This window comes from Cervus elaphus, chromosome 20 (assembly GCF_910594005.1).
Source record: "Cervus elaphus chromosome 20, mCerEla1.1, whole genome shotgun sequence".
Classification (NCBI taxonomy): Eukaryota; Metazoa; Chordata; class Mammalia; order Artiodactyla; family Cervidae; genus Cervus; species Cervus elaphus.
In genome coordinates this window covers 96,476,184-96,495,956 of record NC_057834.1, presented here as the reverse complement: position 1 = coordinate 96,495,956, position 19,773 = coordinate 96,476,184, and the positions used below count along the sequence as shown (strand labels likewise).

At 37.1% G+C, this 19,773-nt stretch overlaps 1 protein-coding gene across 3 annotated transcripts in view; it reads left to right on the top strand.

Moving 5' to 3' along the window:
* Positions 1–19,773, top strand: part of LRRC7 (leucine rich repeat containing 7) — a 575,718-nt gene that overhangs the window by 371,318 nt on the left and 184,627 nt on the right. The gene's annotated exons all lie outside the window — the stretch shown is intronic.

Below are 19,773 nucleotides of genomic sequence, written 5' to 3'. Positions count from 1 at the left end.
CTGAAAGTGGTCACTGATTTACATATCTTTTATGTGGTTGAACAGGGCTTCCCTCATAGCTCAGTAGGTAAAGAATCTGCCTGCAATGCAGGAGACCCCAGTTTGATTCCTGGGTCAGGAAGATCCACTGGAGAAGGGATAGGCTACCCACTCCAGTATTCTTGGGTTTGCCTTGTGGCTCAGCTGGTAAAGAATCTGCCTGCAATGTGGGAGACCTGGGTTCCATCCCTGGATTGGAAAAATCCTCTGGAGAAGGGAAAGGCTACCCAAGCCAGTTTCTGGCTTGGATTCCAGACATCCTGGAATGTGAAGTTAAGTGGGCCTTAGGAAGCATCACTATGAACAAAGCTAGTGGAGGTTATGGAATTCTATCTGAACTATTTCAAATCCTAAAAGATGATTCTATGAAAGTGCTGCACTCAATATGCCAGCAAATTTGGAAAACTCAGCAGTGGCCACAAGTCTGGAAAAGTATGTTTTCATTCCAATCCCAAAGAAAGGCAATGCCAAAGAATGCTCAAACTACTGCACAATTGCACTCATCTCACATGCTAGCAGAGTAATGTTCAAAATTCTCCAAGCCAGGCTTCAACAGTATGTGAACTGTGAACTTCCGTATGTTTAAGCTGGTTTTAGAAAAGGCAGAAGAACCAGTGATCAAATTGCCAACATCCGCTGGATCATTGAAAAAAAGCAAGAAAGTTCCAGAAAAACATCTATTTCTGCTTTATTGACTATGCCAAAGCCTTTGACTGTGTGGATCACAGCAAACTGGAAAATTCTGAAAGAGATGAGAATACCAGACCACCTGACCTGCCTCCTGAGAAATCTGTATGCAGGTCAAGAAGCAACAGTTAGAACTGGACAGGGAACAACAGACTGGTTCCAAATTGGGAAAGGAGTACTACTGTCACCCTGCTTATTTAACTTATATGCAGAGTACATCATGCGAAATGCTGGGCTGGAGGAAGCACAAGCTGGAATCAAGATTGCCAGGAGAAATATCAATAACCTCGGATATGAAGATGACACCACCCTTATGACAGAAAGTGAAAAAGAACTAAAGAGCCTCTTGATGAAGGTGAAAGAGGAGAGTGGAAAAAGTTGACTTAAAACTCAACATTGAGAAAACTAAGATCATGACATCTGATCCCGTCACTTCATGGCAAATAGATAAGGAAACAATGGAAAGAGTGACAGATTTTATTTGGGGGGGCTCCAAAATCACTGCAGATGGTGACTGCAGCCATGAAATTAAAAGATGCTTTCTCCTTGAAAGGAAAGTTATGACCAACCTAGACAGCATGTTAAAAATAGAGACATTACTTTACCAACAAATGTCCGTCTAGTAAAGGTTATGGTTTTTCCAGTAGTCATGTATGGATATGAGAGTTGGACTATAAAGAAAGCTGAGCACAAAGAACTGATGCTTTTGAACTGTGGTGTTGGAGAAGACTCTTGAGAGTCCCTTGGACTGCAAGGAGATCCAACCAGTCCATCCTAAAGGAGATCAGTCCTGAGTGTTCATTGGAAGGACATATGTCGAAGCTGACATTCCAATGCTTTGGCCACCTGATGTGAAGAGCTGACTCATTGGAAAAGACCCTGATGCTGGGAAATATTGAAGGCGAGAGAAGGGGATGACAGAGAACGAGATGTTTGGATGGCATCACCGACTCAATGGACATGAATCTGGGTAAACTCTGGGAGTTGGTGATGGACAGGAAGGCCTGGTGTGCTGCGGTCCATGGGGGTGCAAAGAGTCAGACATGACTGAGCAACTGAACTAAACTGGACTGAACTTTGACCATAACTAATTTGGTCATTATCCCAGCCTTTATCCAGTTTATTGAGGCTAAAACCTGACTTTTATTCCTCTGTGATTAGAAGTTTAATCTAATTTTAGGAGTTACATGGTCCCTTTAAAAGGTTGTGTTCATCATTCTTGCAGAGAAACGCTCTGTCATCTCTTGCCTTTCTCTGCATGTCTCCTTAAGATGGATTTTGAGTGAGTGCAAAGGAAGGTACATGTCTTTCTAACTTGAGGGAAAGAGACGCCCTGGACTCAGACTGGTTTTCAGACATGTTGGCCTCTGAGGCTGATGTCTGCAGCTGATCCTACCTTCTATGTCCAGTCTGCAGTTCTGAACCTGCAGTCACATTTTCGGGCTCAGGCGGTACCCCCTGGTACCATTGGCCATCTCCCTCTTGCTGAAGTGCGATCACCCATCTATCATCGCACGTGTGCATGAGTCCCTGCCCTGTCTTCCCTCCAGCACCATGCTTGGCAATCTGTCCCTGAATTCTGTTGTGAAGGAAATCTCACCAGTCACAATGCTACTAGTGGCCCTAAAGCAAGTCTACAGGCTCCGAGAATCCACATGGCATGCAAGCTGAAAAAGGTCCAATAAAAAATAAGTTTCAGAGCTTCCCTTTGCCTGCTACACTGCACTGCCAAGCTTGCTTTGCTTTGGATGCACCTAACTTTGTTATAGGGCAGCTGGCAAGGTGGCCTGAACACAGTATGTCAAGAGGACCTGGTACCTAGTATAACACACCTCTGGTATTTTTAAGGGAAATGTTTATTAACTTAAGTAGAGAGAGTGGTAATGGTAGTGCATAATGGTAGCAAAACTAGTTTATACTAGTTTTTAAATTAGGTTTTAAGAAGGTAGGATCTGCCCATGACATATAACTTGGCCTAGTAGTTGAAAGAACATGTACAATGGATTCAGATGACTGAGGTTTAACTTTCATCACTGGTTAGCTGGGTACCTTTAGGTCTGTAACTTGCTCTCTATCCTCAGCTTCCTTTTCAATAAAATAAGGGTATCAAACCTATCTCATAGACTTTTTGAGAGAATTTCGTGTGAGAGAATCTATAATAAACAATGTGTGTTTCAAATGAATTTCAATTCTGTCCAGTATAACATTTTGCAAGCCTTTTGTATGGATACTTTGTGAATCAATGTTTTCCTATAAATATTTGCATCAACAAAGATGAATAAGGCATGTTTATTTTTTGAAATTAAGCTTGCTAAAAGTAAAATTTAAATACATATATTTTACCTTCTGCTTTATGCTGTCTAAGAAATAATCTGAGCAAAAATATCTTTTACTTTTGAACTCCCAATGTTTCCACTTGTCACAAAGTAGGTCTCTTAAACATTATCTTTTGCATTTTTACTGGGGTACTTTATTTGATAATACTCAGTTACTTGGTAGGCTAGGGGGATGGGAATATAATTCTAGAACTTCATGTCTCTAATATTATTTACTTTTAGTCAAGTATTTGACTTTCATTAATCATACATATGAGAATAGCTGTTGTTTCTCTGACAGTAACAATTTTTAATGTGAAAGTAAGAGAATTTGCTCTGATAAGAGACCTCTAGAAGCAATATCATATGGAGGAAAGGGAATTGAATTCCAATCTGTAGCTAAATACTGACACATAGAAGATTATTAGATGATTCATTTTGTGACACAGTAAAGATGTGGAGGGATAGCAGTAAGTAAAAAAAGAAAGAATGGGAAAGACTAATGAAGAGAACAAAAGTCTGCTTGTTAGAGAAGCAATGTACATATCCTGCATAAGGTTTGAACTGGAAGTGCCTACTTATGGATGCTTTTGTAGTAATAAAAAATTCTACACAAAAGAAATTGTGCTTCTAATAGCAGTAAACTCTAGAAGATTCTGGACACAGTTCTGAAACATAATAGATTCCTAAAGCTTTTCTTCCCCAAAGATATCTTTTACAGCTTTTTAATCAATATAAAAATTAAATAAATATTCATTTAAAAAATTTATAAAATTAAAAGTATAAAGATGATAGTAAAAAATAGTCTGTGATTTCATCCACTTGTGTAATCATTATTAATAATTTTGGTATATTCTTTTTCCCCCTCCCATTTTCTTTTTTATGAGAATCAAATGAATATTACTTGGGGCCTGATCAGTGTACCTAATAGTACACTGTTAGGTGATGTGTGCAGTTGGATAGTTCAGTTCAGTTCAGTCACTCAGTCAGGTCCAACTCTTTGCAACCCCATGGACCACAGCACGCCAGGCCTCCCTGTCCATCACCAACTCCTGGAGTCCACCCAAACCCATGTCCATTGAGTCGGTGATGCCATCCAACCATCTCATCCTCTGTTGTCCCCTTCTCCTCCTGCCCTCAATTTTTCCCAGCATCAGGGTCTTTTCCAATGAGTCAGCTCTTTGCTTCAGGTGGCCAAAGTATTGGAGTTTCAGCTTCAGCATCAGTCCTTCCAATGAACACTCAGGACTGATCTCTTTTAGGATAGACTGGTTGGATCTCCTTGCTGTCCAAGGGACTCTCAAGAGTCTTCTCCAGTGCCACAGTTCAAAAGCATCAATTATTCTGTGCTCAGCTTTCTTCACAGTCCAACTCTCACATCCATACATGACCACTGGAAAAACCATAGCCTTGACTAGACGACCTTTGTTGGCAAAGCAATGTCTCTGCTTTTTAACATGCTATCTAGGTTGGTCAAAACTTTCCTTCTAAGGAGTAACTGTCTTTGAATTTCATGGCTGCAATCACCATCTACAGTGATTTTGGAGCCCAGAAAAATAAAGTCAGCCACTGTTTCCACTGTTTCCCCATCTATTTGCCATGAAGTGATGGGACGGGATGCCATAATCTTAGTTTTCTGAATGTTGAGCTTTAAGCCAACTTTTTCATTCTCCTCTTTCACTTTCATCAAGAGGCTCTTTAGTTCTTCTTCACTTTTCAATCCTTAAACCCCTTTGTATACCCTAGGTAGTACAGTCTTCACACTGTCACAATAATGATTAACATCTTAATGTCAAGCAATGGTCAAGGATGCTAAAACAGATTCAGTGATTATCATGGGGCCCAGAAGCTGTATGGTAATATATTTCAGGAGTATAGAGATTTATCCCATAAACTAAGAATTGTTACTGGTTCTGAACTGGTGGCGGAAATAATGAAGCCCTCAGAATAAATCACCATCAGCAAGAATACTGGCAGTTGGAACAGACTGAATAGCAAAGCCTGCAGGAGACAGGATAGCTCCAGTAACAGTGTGAGGACATGGCTAACCATCCCCCAAACCTAGCTCCAGCTTCCTGCTCCTTCTCTTCCTTTCTTCACTGGCCTCTGCCTTACAAAGGAGACACTGAGACACACAGGGAAATGTCACTTAGAGCCCTCAACAACTCTGCTATGAGAATCTTCTCCAAAAGAGTCAGTCATAAGAAGCAAAATAGGAAGCTTTTTGCCAACCAGAAAGAGAAATTTGCTCAGCTCAGAGGAGGCTAACAGCAGACTGGAAAAGGGTCTGTGTGTAGCTTAGAGGTCAGGAATTAAAAGGTGGCACAGGCAGCAGCCTGGGTGACAAACCACGGACTACAAAGTGACAAAGGATAGTGGGAGGTGAACATAGAAATCACAGTGGTTATTGGAGCAGCATCTCCTGTTATGTGAAAGTTTCTCTTCTTTTTGCCCACCACTCTGCGCCCCCACCCACCACCACAAAGGGACTCCTACAAGGAATACTTGGGAAAGAGGATCTTGATATGGGAGGTCAGATCCAAACAGGAGGGAGGGCAGAGAAATGAGCTTTGAAATTTTACTGTAACTATGACATACATATTGTTTATGTGTTATATAGAGAGATATTTCTATTAACTATATTGAAATGATAGTGTATATTCTATTTCTGTATTCAGGCATGATTATCAAATTGAAATAATTAGATTCTTTATAGACATGATGTCATAAGCTTTCTCTGCAGCTGAATTAGGAAGACTGTCAAATAATAGCCATGAAACAAATAGTGAACTAAAATTTAAGAGAAAATTATAAAATTAAAGAAGCTTGAAATTTTATTATATCAAATTTGATAGGTTTAAAATAATATATGTAACATATGTTTAAGTTAGAAAGCGGAATAAAATATATCCTTGTGAACCTATCACTATATTCTTATGAACTGGAAAATCACCAGTTCTGTACAGTCCTGAATTTTATTTCACATTCCATACATTTGCATATATTTTTAACATTATATTGTTTCACTTTGCTTGTTCTCTAGCTTTCTAAAAATATGGCTGCTCTACAACTTTATTTACCCTTTATTTTTTCATGTACATTTTTACTACATTTTTTAGCTTTTTATTTTGTATTGGAGCATAGTTGATTAGCAATGTTGTGTTAGCTTCTCTCTGGTGCCTCAGCAGTAAAGAATCTGCCCACCGTGCAGGAGACCACCTGCAATGCAGGAGACACGGGTTCAGTTCCCCAGGTGGGGAAGATCGCCTGGAGAAGGAAATGGCAACCCACTCCAGTATTCTTGCCTGGGAAATCCCATGGACAGGGAAGTCTGGCAGGCTACAGTCCATGGGTTGCAAGAATCTGGACGTGACTTAGTGAGTAAACCACCACCATACAGCAAAGCGATTCAGTTATTCATATACATGTATCTAGTTCAAATTCTTTTCCCATTTAAGTTGTTACATAATACAGAGTTCCCTGTGCTATTCAGTAGGTCCTTGTTAGTAATCCATTTTATTGCTGTGATGAATATTTTTATAAATACACATGTACGAGAGTTTATGTAAGACATATGTTTACAAGTGAAATTTCTTGGTCCTAGATTGTGCACACACTCAATTCAAAAAATAGTTTTAGTTTTTCTGTTTCAAAACAGCTTTACTTATTCACCAGCAATGTGTAAGAGTTGCCAAGCTTTGTATCGTCTATACATGGTTGTCAGATTGTGTTACTTTTGCTTCTTATTATGATATTAATTTGCATGTCTCTGATTTCTAATGTGATTAAAATTTTTCCCTAAGTTAGTGGTAGTTTGTGTTTCCTCTTCTGTGAAATGTCTGTTTATATATTTTGGGGCCATATTCTGTTAGTTGTCTTTTCCTTGTAGATATCCAGGGATCTTTTATATACTCTAGATATTAATCCTTTGTTGGTTATATGTACTACGGATAGCTCCCTTGAGTCTCTGCAGGGTCGTTTTATTTTCTTCATAATATCTTTTGATGACCAGAAGTTTCTAACTGAAACGCCTGGTGTACTGGGAAGACCCAGAGGAATCGGGTGGAGAGGGAGGTGGGAGGGGGGATCGGGATGGGGAATACATGTAACTCCATGGCTGATTCATGTCAATGTATGACAAAACCCACTGAAATGTTGTGAAGTAATTAGCCTCCAACTAATAAAAAAAATAATAAATTAAAAAAAAATGTATAGTTTTTATGTCTAGAATGTCCTGTGTCTTACTTAAGAAGTTCTTGGTTCCTAGAAATCAAATAGATCTTTTTATATGTTTTCTTCTTTAAAAAATGAGGATTTCATTATTCATAGTCAAATTTATTTCCACCCGGGCTTAATGTTTTATATTGCATACATTTTTTTCTTAACAGATATTGAATTTCTCAAGCGACATTTACTTATTCTTTTCACCTGACTACGAAGACCTATTAATAAAATATGATTTCTATACCTTAATATGTTACTTTCTTCATTGATCCATTTTACTATCTTGGTATTAAAACCGGTGTCTTAGTTAGCACAAATGATAAATTTTTGATATCTGATAAGACAAGTTTCTCCAACTTAGGCACCTGGACATTTTAGATACTTGAATTTTAGAAAAAGTTTTTCAGGTTTCTCAAAAGGGAAAAAACATTGTTAGAATTTGATTAGAAATGGATTCTATAAATCCATTTTGATTGGACTAAAAATAGAAAATTGATATTTTATGATACTGAATTTTTATGCATCAACATGACATATCTACACATGTCTATTTTTGTATCATTCAGTATAATTTTGTAATTTTTTAAAAAAGTTTTTATGTATTTCTAGTTAGTTTACTCCTTTTTGCCTTATTTTTTTTGTTGTAGTTATAAATGCACTTAAAAAAAATATAGTCTCCAACTATTTTGTTGCAGCCTGTAGTAATCCATTTGACTCTTGCATTTTTACTTATATCTAGGTACTTGCCAAACTCTCTTAATAATATGAATAATTTGTCTGTAGATTCTTTAGGGATTTCTAAAGTGATTTCTAATTTGTCGGTAGATTTCTTTAGTGATGGTTCAGTCCCTAATCTGAATAGTTGAATAAAAGAAAGTGTCATTGATTCTTGATTTTAATTGAAATACATTTAATGTTTATTATTAAAAATGCTCTTTAATATTAGTTTTAGATACTTTTTATTAGGTTCAAACCTATCTTCCTATTTCTAAGAGAATTTATTATGAGGCTTTGCCAAACTCTATAAAATGCTCTTTTTGAATTTATTCAAATAATATTGTTTCTCCTTTAAACTGTTAATGCCATAAAGTACATAGAATTTCTAGAGAAAACCACCTTTGCATCTCTGAAATATATCTGACATGATCATGACCTTCTGTATAAACTATATTCAGTTCAATCTTTAAAATTTTTTTTACATCTATGCTCATGCATGAGGTTGGTATACATTATCCTTGAGTACTTTATCTGTGGGTTTATTTTTTTCACCCATTTTGGAAGATTAACAGTCTTTATCTTCTCAAATGTTGCCTTTTATCTTTATCTTCTGTCTCTTCTGCTAAAATCTGGATTAAATATGTATATGAGTGATTTTGAAGTAAGTGATTTTGAATAACCATTTTATTAATTATTTTGTAAGCTTTTTTCTGGAAAAGTAATCAGATAAAAGGTAATTCTAAAATATGTATTTCATGTCCTTAAAGAAAGTCTTTCTGCTTCTGTACCTAAAATTAGCCAGTATTCATTCTCCAGAGTTTAAGGCATGATGAAGAAATCATTTTAAGAGTATGTTCAACTCTTTGAGCAGTTTAATGTACCAGTTAGTGACAGAGATATTTCTAAACTACAGGTGATTAAAATTCTGGGTACAAGAACAAAACATGCATTTTAAAAAACAAAACACCTAAATAACAGCAACAAAAATATTTAGAGTGTAAAAGAATTTTTTTTAATTAAGAAAACAATTCTTTAAACAGCAAAGATGGATCTCTTTTAAAGATTCAGAGGATTCATCAGGAAATAGCATTGTTTGCATTGTTTTAAGTATCTAATATCTGAAACAGTATGTCAAGTAGTCTTTATAGATTTCATAAATTCGGCCGTCCACAGACTGTATTAGGGCTTCCCAGGTGGTTCAGATGGTAAAGAATATGACTAATGTAGGAGACCCACGTTCAGTCCCTGGATCGGGAAGATCCCCTAGAAAAGGGAATGGCAGCCCACTCCAGTATTCTTGCCTGGAGAATTTGCTCCTCCATGGACAGAGGAGCCTGGCAGGCTATAATCCATGGAATCACAAAAAGTCAGACATGACTTAGTGACTAAACAACAACAGTGGGCTGTCGTAGAGTATTTATATTACATAAAACTTCTTTATGGAAAAGCAAAAATAGTCTGCACTTTACAAGTCACTATTTTAAATACTTAGTAAGGCTACAGATCACAATAAACAAGAATTTCTAGTCTCAATATTCAAACTGAATTTGTTTCTGTTGACTTTTTTCAGTTTATTTCATGGAATCAAACAAAACTTTCAAATGGATAAATCAAGTGAAGAATGGAAACACCCTGAGCAAAATAATACAGAAGAAATGCCAATAGTTTTATAGACCATTTGGCTTTATAAATAATATGAACGTGTTTTCATAGACATTTGAGGCAACTGAATGGTGTTTTAACTTGTAATTTAAATTGATTAGAATTTAATTAAGCTTTACCTTAATGGCCAATGAGTTCACCTCCATAGTTTGGCCAAGGTGTGCTCATTTTTAATTACCTAGGATGCGTGTATACACGAGGCAAGCATTATCTTTACATATCCAGCAATTTCCTTTATAGATAATTACAGCATAGGTTTTCCATGTGCCATGTCATGCTAACTCACTTCAGTTGTGTCCAGCTCTTCAGGACCCTATGGACTGTAGCCCACTAGGCTTCTCTGTCCATGGGATTCTCCAGGCAAGGAGAGCAGAATTGCCATGCACTCCCCCAGGGGATCTTCCTAACTCAGGGATCAAACCAGCATCTCTCACGTCTCCAGCTGTGGCAGGCAGGTTCTTCACTAGTGCCTTGGGCAGTCCCAGTTTTGCCACACCTACTAATAAAATTTTGCTAATTATTCCTCAAGTAAAACTTATAAGAAAGAAAAAAGTAATAAAAATATAATTTGTCATCATATAACCAGTTATCCCATTTTCAGGGAAAAATATTTAGAACATCCTAATTATTAACTCTTCCATTTCCTGTATTTGTAAAATGATTTATGCCATAGATTTTGTGTGTGTATACACATAGAAATTTATATATATATATCACAGACATTGCCAGAGTTTATTAATATACCAAGAGAAAGTTGAGAAATGTAACTCAAGTTTTAAAATTATTAGAGACACACCAGTTTCTGTACCAGTAAAGGTTCAAACAGGGGATGGAAACTATATCAAGCATTTAACAAAGAAAGTTTAATATAAACAATGGGCAATCATATTAGAAAACTGAAGGACAGAAGGGGGACTCTGAAAGACCAGAGATGTAATATCTCTAGGAAGCAGCTACCGCCTCTAATAGAGGAGACAAATGGGAGACAGTAGTCTAAGGAACTGTGAAAACTTAAAGCTGAGACTCAGGCATGTAAAGTGGGGCACCAGTGAGCTGCTGCTGATGTCTTCAAGGGTCCAATGAGGCTAGTTCTAGTTGTGCGGGAAAACTGCAAACTGCAAACAATTGCTGTTGCTGAATGTTAGTGTCACTGCAGGGAGCAGTGTTGCTGTTGAGATGCTAACTGTCCAGCCATTAAATAAAAGGAGCAAGTAAGTCCCTTCTTCCTCCCCTAGCCTCCCAGTCTGTCTCCACTATAACCAGTTGCCAGTGCCTGATGCAGAGCCATCTGTCAAAAAAAAAAAAAAAATTTAACTCAGAATTTCACTTCATGTCTGAACATAATTATGGAGTTTTTTTCAATAGGAGGATCACACTGGGGTGTCCATTTTTATTAGTGCAACATCTGTTGATCTAGAACTTTAAGGAGCAAACTACAATGCTGTACATACAAACTCCATTTCTTTAATTTTAAACTTTCTTTTTCCTAACAATAAAATAAGTTATCTTTGCCTCTGCTTTCAGAGGAAGAAGCTTTTCCCTCATTGCCATTTCTTATTACTGCAATAAGACTGGGCACTATAAATGAAATTAATATGTTTCAACAAATATGAACAACAAATATGTTGTTGTTCAGTCGCTAAGTCCTGTCCAATTCTTTGAGACTCTATGAACTGTAGCACACGAGGCTTCCCTGTCCTTTGCTATCTCCCGGTGTTTGCTCAAACTCAAGTCCACTGAGTCAGTGATACCATCCAACCATTTCATCCTGTATCACCCTCTTCTTTTGCCTTCAGTTTTTCCCAGCATCAGGGTCATTTCCAATAAGTTGGTTCTTTGCATCAGGTGGTCAAAGTATTGCAGCTTCAGCTTCAGTCCTTCCAGTGAATATTCAGGGTTTCCTTTTGGATTGACTGTTGGATCTCCTTGCAGTCCAAGGGACTCTCAAGAGTCTTCTCCAACACCACAGTTCAAAAGCATCAATTCTTCAGCACTCAGCTTTCATTATGGTCCAACTCTCACATCCATACATGACTATTGGAAAAACCATAGCTTTGACTCTATGGACATTTGTCAGCAAAGTAATGTCTCTGCTTTTTAATATGCTGTCTAGGTTTGTCATAGCTTTTCTTTCAAGAAACAAGCATCTTTTAATTTCATGTCTGCAGTCACCATCTGCAGTGATTTGGGAGCCCAAGAAAATAGTCTGTCACTGTTTCCATTGTTTCCCCATCTATTTGCCATGAAGTGATGGGACCGGATGCCATGATCTTAGTTTTTTTAATATTGAGTTTTAAGCCAGCATTTCACTCTCCTCTTTCAGCTTCATCAGGAGGCTCTTTAGTTCCTCTTTGCTTTCTGCCATTAGAGTGGTATCATCTGCATATCTAAGGTTGTTGATAGCTCTGTTTTCCTTTCCATAAATAATTTCTGAGTGGCATATATCTAAGTATAATCAAGTGTCCTGGTGATTCCATCAGTAGTTTCAGCCAGAAGTTAAAGAAAAAAAAAAAAAGCTCTCTGATTAAACCAATATGAATTATGTGAAAAAAGAATATAAATTTATAGTCAACACCTTACCAAAAAATAGGAGTAGTCTGCAATTATGTAATAAACCCACAAGAATATATTCTTGAGTTTTGAATAGGGATTTCAAATAACCCAAAAACTAACAAAAACTATATTTAAAATAATTAAGTTCAAAATGCTATCTTCTATATTTGTATACTGAGTATCATATCGGGTTGTATTTTCTGAAATTTAATCAAAAAGTTATTTGGTTTCAACCTTCACAACAAACTGAAACTAGAAGACAATGAAAATACTAATGAGAAATATAAAGAAAGAGGAGTGGAAAGAGAGAGTATGTGTGTGTTTGTGTGGGTCTGGGTGTGTGTGTATACATGTCTGGAGAGTATAATTAGATAAGGTAGCCAGGGAAGCTCTACACAGAAGGTGACATTTTAGTAGAAAACCTAAAGAAGACGAGGGAATGAATCATGCTAATATCTGGGTGTGTGATCATTCTAGACAGGGGGAACAGGAAGTATAAACCCCTGAGATGAAAGCAAGCCTGACTTGTGGACAGCAGGAAGACTAGAAGGCCTGGAGCAGGGTAAGTGAGAAGAGTAGGTCTTGAGTTAAATGAGGGAATTTGAAGGTAGATACACAAGGAGAGGTGGAATCCTGGAAGACATTCCAAGGCTTTTGGCTTTTACTGTGAGTAAAGTAGAAGCCCTTTGGAAGGTTTTGAACAAGTAGAACCCATGGTCTAACTTATATTGTCATGTCATATTATGTTACGTTAGGTTACAGTATGTTACATTAATTACACTGCATTATATCACACCAGGATAATTTGATTGCTGTGTTGAGTATCATAGAAAGTGGGGCAAGGTGTAGTCAAAGAGACCAGTTAGGAAGTTATTGCAATAATATAGGCAAGAAATGCTAGTGACTTGGAATAAGGTAGTAACAGTGGAGGTGGTAAGGAGGAGTTGATTTCTGGGTAAATGTTAAAGATACAGCTAGAAGGAGGATCTGAACTTGTAAATCAGGGATGTGCGTGCTCAGTCACTTCAGTTGTGTCTCTTTGCGGCCCTATGGACTGTAGCCTTCCAGGCTTCTCTGTCTATGGAATTCTCCAGGCAAAAATATTGGAGTGGGTTGCCATGCCCTCCTACAGGGAAATTAGGAACACCTTCTTTCAAAAAATAATACAAAATTAGGAATACATATTAAGTATAAAAGTTAATGTTTACTTATTATGAAAAAAGAAACTATGAATTTTAAATTACAAATTAAAATTAACAGAATACAATTTTGAAAAGCTGATAAATGTCATAAATATCATTAAATCCAGAAAAATAACATAACGGCACACATCTGCCATACTCCTTTTCCCTTCAATATGATGGTCTCATGATAGTCTCTTCAGTCTTTTCACATGACAAATATTTTGTAATACTATCTTCTATTGTGATAATAGAAAACTAACCCAGGCTTGTCTCTACCATAGTTTTTATTACTGATAATTTGGAAACATTTGTTTCTTCTTTATAATTTTCCATTGGTACACCTCGTAAAATTTTAGGATTGTCAAATTTGGGAAAACCTCTGACTCCCTATATTTCAAGCCTCGTTTTTCTTCCTTCACCTACATATCTGGTACTGAGAACCAAAGAACATATTCATATTCTAATACGTTATTTGGCCTTTGTACCTTATTGTTATGAGGGTCAGGGGAGTTGAACAATGAACACAGTCAGAGTATTTCTGGAAGATACTTCTACTCCAGATGGCTAACAACAGGTTAACTATATACAGACTTGATTGCAAACTATATAAATATATTCCATGAAATGTATACTAAAGGTATTCCCATGCAACTTCCTTTTATTTATTAATATCTCCCTAAAATGCCTGTGGTCATTTCATAAGAACATGTCATGAGAGAAATTGCAACACAAAGGAAGTCAGGTTCATTCAGTTCAGTAGCTCTAATTCAGCTCAGTCACGTCTAACTCTTTGCGACCCCATGAACTGCAGCACGTCAGACCTCCCTGTCCTTCACTAACTCCCAGAGTTTACTCAAACTCATAACCCTTGAGTCAGTGATGCCATCCAACCATTTCATGCTCTGTCGTCCTCTTCTCCTCTCTTCTTCAATCTTTCCCAGCATCAGGGTCTTCTCAAATGAGTCAGCTGTTCACATCAGATGGGCAAAGTATTGGAGTTTCAGCTTCAACATCAGCATATCAGTCCTTCCAATGAACACCCAGGACTGATCTCCTTTAGGACGGACTGGTTGGATCTCCTTGCAGTCCAAGGGACTCTCAAGAGTCTTCTCCAACACGACAGTTCAAAATCATCAATTCTTCTGCGCTCAGCTTTCTTTGTAGTCCAACTCTCAAGTCCATGCATGACTACTGGAAAAACCATAGCCTTGACTAGACAGAACTTTGTTGGGAAAGTAATGTCTCTGCTTTTTAAAATACTCTCTAGATTGATCATAACTTTTCTTCCAAGGAGTAAGCATCTTTTTATTTCATGGTGCAGTCACCATCTGCAGTGATTTTTGAGCCCCCAAAAATAAACTGTTTCCACTGTTTCTCCATCTATTTCCCATGAGGTGATGGGACCAGATGCCATGATCTTAGTTTTCTGAATGTTGAGCTTTAAACCAACGTTTTCACTCTCCTCTTTCACTTTCTTCAAGAGGCCTTTTAGTTCCTCTTCACTTTCTACCATAAGGGTGGTGTCATCTGCATATCTGAGGTTATTGATATTTCTCCCGGCAATCTTGATTCCAGCTTGTGCTTCTTCCAGCCTAGTGTTTCTCATGATGTATTCTGCATTTAAGTTAAATAAGCAGGGTGACAATATACAGCCTTGGCATAATCCTTTTCCTATTTGGAACCAGTCTGTTGTTCCATGTCCCGTTCTAACTGTTGCTTCCTGACCTGCATATAGGTTTCTCAAGAGGCAGGTCATGTGGTCTGGTATTCCCATCTCTTTCAGAATTTTCCACAGTTTATTGTGATCCACACAGTCAAAGGCTTTGGCATAGTCAATAAAGCAGAAATAGATGTTTTTCTGGAACTCTCTTGCTTTTTTGATGATCCAGTAGATGTTGGCAATTTGATCTCTGGTTCCTCTGCCTTTTCTAAATCCAGCTTGAACATCTGGAAATTCATGGTTCACGTATTACTGAAGCCTGGCTTGGAGAATTTTGAGCATTACTTTACTAGTGTGTGAGATGAGTGCAATTGTGCAGTAGTTTAAGCATTTTTTGGGATTGCCTTTCTTTGGGATTGGGGTGAAAACTGACCTTTTCCAGTCCTGTGGCCACTGCTGAGTTTTCCAAATTTGCTGGCATATTGAGTGCAGCACTTTCACAGCATCATCTTTCAGGATTTGAAATAGCTCAACTGGAATTCCATCACATCCACTAGCTTTGTTCGTAGTGATGCTTTCTAAGGCACACTTGACTTCACATTCCAGGACGTCTGGCTCTAGGTGAGTGATCATACCATCATGATTATCTGAGTCGTGAAGATCTTTTTTGTAACAGTTCTTCTGTGTAATCTTGTCACTTCTTAATATCTTCTGCTTCTGTTAGGTCCATACTATTTCTGTCCTTTATCAAACCCATCTTTGCATGAAATGTTCCCTTGGTATCTCTAATTTTTTTGAAGAGATATCTAGTCTTTCTCATTCTATTGTTTTCCTCTATTTCTTTGCATTGATCGCTGAAGAAGGCTTTCTTATCTCTCCTTGCTATTCTTTGGAACTCTGCATTTAAATGGGTATATCTCTCCTTTTCTCCTTTGCTTTTTGCTTCTCTTCTTATCTAATAATCTATTATTCTATCTATTAATCTATTATTATTTACCTTTTAATATCTCCCTAAAATGCCTGTGATCATTTCATCAGCACATGTCATGAGAGAAATTGTAACACAAAGGAAGTCAGGTTAGAAATTATAATTAAAAGGTTTTACTTTTACCCAGCATTTCAGGCCTAGGCACCTACTCATATTCTTTGCTTATTGTTTGATCAAATAACCCCAGACCTAGTTGCTTAAAACAATGCAAAGTTACTATCTTACAGTCCTGGAGGTCAGAGGTCCTAAATTTAAAGTGCTGTAAGGGTTTTGATCCTTCTAGAGACTTCATGAGAGAATCTGTTCCTTATCTTTTCTAGCTCCAGGAGGCTACCTCATCCCGTGGCTAGTGATCCCTTTCTCACATTACTTCAATCTCTCTATCTGTCATTATGTCTCCTACTCTGATTTTACTTCTATCATTATATCTTTTTCTTCCTCTTCTCCCACTATCCTGCCTCCCTCACCTAAGTACCTTTGTGATTACTTTGGGACCACTCAGATAATTCAGGATAATCTCTTTCTCAGTATCTTTTAAATTAATCATATCTGCAAATTCTCTTTTATCCTGTAAGGTGATATATTCACAGGTTAAGGGGATCAGGATATGGACGTCTTTGAAAGTCCATCATTCAGCCTACCAGTAAGGTCTCTATCCCCACAGATTCATTTCTAACCACATGAAAATGCACCCATCCCAACTCAAGGTCTCCAAAATTCTTACTTATTACAAAGTCAACCCATGTATAAAAATCTCATTTAAATCTCCTTAGCTCAGAACTTCCAAATTCCATCATCTAAAGTCATCTAAGTTAGACATCTAAGAAGGACAGGGAAGCCTGGCATGATGCAGTCCCACGGGTTACAAAGAGTCAGACACAATTTAGTGACTGAACAACAAAAAGTTAGAAATAGGTAAGGTTCTGGGTATAATCTATCCTAGGTCCAAATCCCTTTCCATCTGTAGACCTATAAAACTAGAAAACAGGTAGTCTGCTTCCAAAATATAATTGTGTGATAGGCAAAGGATAACAGTTATAGTTATCTTCATGCAAAAAAAAGTGGGGGGGGGGAGCAGGAATGGAGGCATAGACAGTCTACATTCAAAACCAGTTTCACAATTCATCCAGGCAAACTCCATGAGATTTCAAGGCTTGAGAATAACCTCTGTGGTTCAAGACTCATTTTTCTGTGCCTGTAGCTTTACCCTCTGCATCGTTGTTCTTTTTTTCTGAAAAGAAAGCAAGGATTTGCAGTAAGGTAGCTTTCTCAGCCTGCTTACGACCTATAAAATTTTATGAGTCTGACCATCTTCTTTCATTTTTGTCATCTCTCTGTTCCTTTCAGTCCATGATGTCTGTGTTTCTGTTGATGCAACAGTCTAAAGAGCCTGTGGGTCTCCCATTTATATCTTGAGGATTCTTCCACTGTGCTAGAGGGGTTCTTTACAGATAATTCCTGGATAATCTCATCTTTATTCTTGGCTTCTGCTAAAATGTCTATCAGATTCCATGAAACACTTATCTAAGCACTTTAATCCTTACAAGGAATTAATAAAAATTTACCCCCACACACCCCAACTTTATTTCCAAAGCACAATTTCCTGGCAGTGAACCTCCTCATTTTAGCATTTTTTGTAGTCTGAATAAGATGAGTATTTACCAAGTCAAGTCCTGGTTTCTTTTTGCTTAATAACTCTTTCAGCTTACTCTTTTCTCTTGTATTCTAGTACAATCAGCAAGTAGAGGTCAAGACACACCTTCAAAATTTTGTTGGAAATCTCTTCAGCTAAATATCAAATTTATCTCCTACAAGTTATGCTTTCCTTGTGCGTATATGACACAGTTCAGCTACTATATAACAAAGATTCCCTTTTCTCCATTTTTCATGTCAACATATTCTTCATTTCCTTCTGGGCCCTCCTTAGTAGTGTCCTTATAATCCACATTGCTACCGGCAGTCTTTTCATGATAATTTAGCTGTAACTCTAAGAAGATACAGATTCTCTGTACCATGCTCTTCACTTTTTTCTAAGTCCTCCTTAGCAGAGTTCATTATCATCCATATTTCTATTAGCACTATGTTCAAGGCAGTCTAGGCTTTCTCGATAATGAATTTTTAGCTAGAATTTTTCCAGCTTTGTTCACTACCCAGTTCCAAAGCCACATCTGCATTTTTAGGTATTTGTTCCAACCCACTTCAGAATTCCAAAATTAATTCCAACTATGGAACTATAACAAATTATGACAAGTTTGGTGATTTAAAGCAACACATATAATACAATACAGCACAAAATTATTATTTTAAAGTTCTGTAGGTGTTATCAGAGCTGTGTTATTTCTGGAGCCTCTAGAGAGCGATCCATTTTCTCTCCTTTTCCAGCTTCTAGAAACCACTTGCATTCCTCTTCTCATAGCCCCTTCTTTGTATCACTTCAACTTCTCTCTGTCATGACATCTCCTCCTCTACCTTCCCTGACCTTCCTGTCTCCCTCTTATAAGGACACTTGTGATTACATTTGGCTAATCAGATGATCTCTTCATATCAAGGTCCTTACATTAATTGGATCTGCAAAGTCTCCTTCTCCATGTAAGGTAATATATTCAGAGGCCCTTGGGAGTAGGATGTGTGCATCTGTAAGGAGTTATCATTCACCCTACCACACTTCCCAAGAGAATTTAAACCATATATCCACACAAAAACATGTACATGAGTATTCATAGCAGCATATTCATAATAGTCTAAAATGGAAAAAATCCAAATGTCTACTAATTGATAAATTGATAAACATGATATAGTATATTTCATCCATGCAATGAAATTTGGAAATAACAAAGAATTAAGGACTGATAACGATGAACTTTGAAAACATCAAGCTAAATGAAAGAAGCTAAAATCAAAAGGCCAAAAGGCCAGCTATATGAACTGTTCAAAATAGACAAATTCACAGTGACAGAAGTAGATAAGTAGTTGCCAGGATCCGCGGAGAGGGGAAGAATGAAAAGACTGAATATGGCTTTTATTGGAAGAGGGGGATGATGAAAGTGATCTAGAATTATATAGTTATGGTAGTTGCACAACTTTTTAATTATTCTAAAATTCATTCAATTTAATATTCTAAAAGGGTAAAGTGAATTATATGTGAATTATTTTTTAATTTTTTAATCTAAAAAAAGATCTGTGCAAGTTGTATGAAAACATATGGCCATGTGAACACTTTGCCAGGCTGCCTCCCAGGATCTGGAAGGAAGTTCATGAAAGTAAGAGGCCTGAAAGTTTAAACTTCATTAAGTTTAAAGTAAACCTGCCTCTCCATAGAAGCAATAGGATTTGTTGACAGATAGGATGTCAGGAGTGAAAGGGAGAATAGTTAAGAATGAGTTTAAGATTTGAGACTAAGCAACTGAAAGATGACATTTCTACTTGTGAGTAGAGTACTATATAAGATGCAAGGGTTTTGTTTGATTGTGGTAAAAAAAAAAAAAAAAAGAAAGTGCATAATGTAAGACTTACCCTCTTAAATTTTTAAGTATTCAGTACAGTGTCTTTAACTATAGCCTTCTTCAACTTTTGAATGTCCTCTTCCTTCTCCAGATTTGTGAAGTTTTCAGCCATTATTTTTTTTTTGCTTTGTTTTTTATTTAATATTATTTTTTGTTGAAGTATAGTTGATTTACAGTGTTGTGCCAATTTCTGCTATAGAGCAAAGTGACTCAATTACACACACACATACATTCTTTTTAA